This window comes from Borostomias antarcticus (assembly GCF_949987555.1).
Source record: "Borostomias antarcticus genome assembly, contig: scaffold_50, whole genome shotgun sequence".
Classification (NCBI taxonomy): Eukaryota; Metazoa; Chordata; class Actinopteri; order Stomiiformes; family Stomiidae; genus Borostomias; species Borostomias antarcticus.
The window spans coordinates 404814-407500 of NW_028176195.1; positions in this window are offsets into that span (position 1 = coordinate 404814).

The window sequence follows — 2687 nt, forward strand, 5'->3', positions numbered from 1 at the left end:
CATCCTCACATTGACATCAAATGCAACATCATTCCTAGTTGTATCATGAAGCCGAGTCGATGTGTAGACACTTTTGCGATAGCCATTTCTCACAAAGACTGCACTCTAAGAGCAAAGTACTACAGAACCCACTATTCTGAGGATCTATGTTAATTTTAAGACCAGTCCCTGCACAATTAGGACAAATCAACCCAGTTATCAGCTCATTCAAACGCGCCGCATCTCTCTGCTGCTCACTGGACATGCTAACGCCAGCCTCATCTCCCTGCTGCTCACTGGACATGCTAGCACCGGCTAATGACAACTTGCGCGAATAGGCACTTTATATCTCATAAATGTAAACATTTCCATTTAGTTTCTCATGTTTTCTGTTCAACCTTGCGGGCAAACACTGTTGTCGTTGTTGCTTATTACATTTAGAACGCTTTACAGACGGCATTATTTGGATTAGATATAAGGAAGTGGAAACGTGTCACATGACGCGCTGAACCAATCACGTTCTCAGAAATCAACAACAGCCAATGAGATTTCACGGTTAGCATCAAACCCGCCTTTGTATTTCCACGATTGGTTGCTGATACAAATGAAACTATCAGGTTTGGTTGCGATAACATTGTGCACGAGAGCCAGATCTTTAAAACGATACCCGGATGACCGGATTCAGACGAAGGAAAAACGCTGCGAGACGTTCCGAAAAAAGGCTAACTTTTGGTGATTTTAGGAAGAATCTACAGACGCAAACAGACTAAATGAAGTAAAATAAACATCTAAATGCGTATTTTTGATGTTTTATTTCCACTAGTATGAAAGAAGACATGTTATGGAAGCAAACTAGCACAAAATCTCAAATTTGACCAGGGCGTTGAAAAACGATGTTTTCACCTACCGTGTCTCCCCTTAAATCAGGGTGAACAAATGGAAAAAATGCATTACTCATACCAAAACAATAAATGAATAGCTTCATATGGGGTTCTCAAATCATGAACAAATATAATTTATCTAAACCGCTCTCAAAAGAACACTATGGGTGTTATAAGTTGAGCTCAAGTTCAATAACCACATTTCTGCATTTGAGGACAGAGGGTTATGAGCACGCTTAGGACGTGATGGTTCCTTGGGTCTGACAACCACTTGGTTACTATTCTTAAATTTAGCCCAGATCATATCTATCTCTTACCCACAGTCAGTTGGGCAACGTGGGGGTGAGGCGGTTGACCAGCGTCCCCACGAACCAAGGTGTCAGGCCATCTTAAAATGGGAAGTCAGTTACCCCGGTTGTATCCAATTCTTGGGGCAGCCTCCATCTCTCGTCCCGTGCCTGTGTCTACTCTGTAACCAAACTTCAGAAATGATACGTGACACATTTGTTTTACCATGCAGCTATCTCTGTGGGCCGTCAGACGCACAGACAGAGCTGCATGGGCAGTTTACATACAATAAAAGACAGACAAAATAAAAGACATTTCAATTTCTCACCACTCTTGTGGGTAACACCAATTCTTAGAAATTATGCGCCAGAGGCACATAAACATAACAAAATAAATCATAGACCGCAGTTTTGATAAATTGGAGTGATGTCTTTTCTTTTTCTTTTTTTTCAAGAATATGTATCTGAGCATATTAAGTTAACATGACAATACAGTGAATTGAGCTTGAAGTTAGCAACATCTAACAACTTTAAGTGGCAGTCATTTCAAATTATTAAAATACTTGCGGTTCCAACCGGTTTGGCATTTATCCGGTAGTCCAGGAACGTCAATTCTCTGTAAAACTCAAAACCAATGAATGTGCATCTGAAATCAGTAAAACATGAAATCTTAAACAAAACAAAATTCTCAAAATTGGGTCGTCAGACAATATGTATCAGACTAAGATATTGGCAAATATGACTTTTTTCACTTTGGAGTATTAACAGAAGACTTTTGAAATTTAGCATATAGTCTACATGTCCTCTGTAAATGTCCTTTGCGGTTGCAAAAATAACAGCGCTGATCAGATTTGTAAACCCTGCTGTTTTGTTGTGAATATCTCTGATTATCTCTATAGCCTCCATCTTGTTTTTTCTCTCCCATCGGTAGTTGCTTAGTGCGAGCGGTATTGTTGAAATACCTACACTGTGCAGCTCGTCTCACAGAGTCCCTTCTTATCTCAGCTTCACATTGTTCACTTAGCAGACGGATTATTGGCAAGCATAGTTTACCGAACTCATTAGCCAGATGTTCAAAAGAATCAGCAGAACCTGTACGGTCAGCTTGTGAGTTATAAGCAGAAACAAAGGGATGGGGCAGAGACACTGAAGGGTCAAAATGGTGACATGGGGTCACAGAGAGACCAATTTGAGACACAGCAGGAGGGTATAAAATAGGAGAAGCAATTTGCTGGTCAATGAAAGAGGAACCAGAGGGAGGTGTGGGGGCCGTTATTTCAGGCATCCCTATTTGGGGTAAGGGTGTTATCTGAGAGGTATCAGGCGTAGAGATAACATTTGGTAGGGACGTTTGGACAGGAACGGACGTGGCCTGAACCAACAAAAACTCTTGTTTGGATAAGAGGTCAGAACAGGGACTTTCTGTCCCTTCACTATTCTCACACACACGCTTTGTTGTACAAAAAATAACTCCCATTTTAAAAGAAAATATTAGAACCAACAATGTAATTAAAAAGTTACAGAAAAAAAACTAAACACG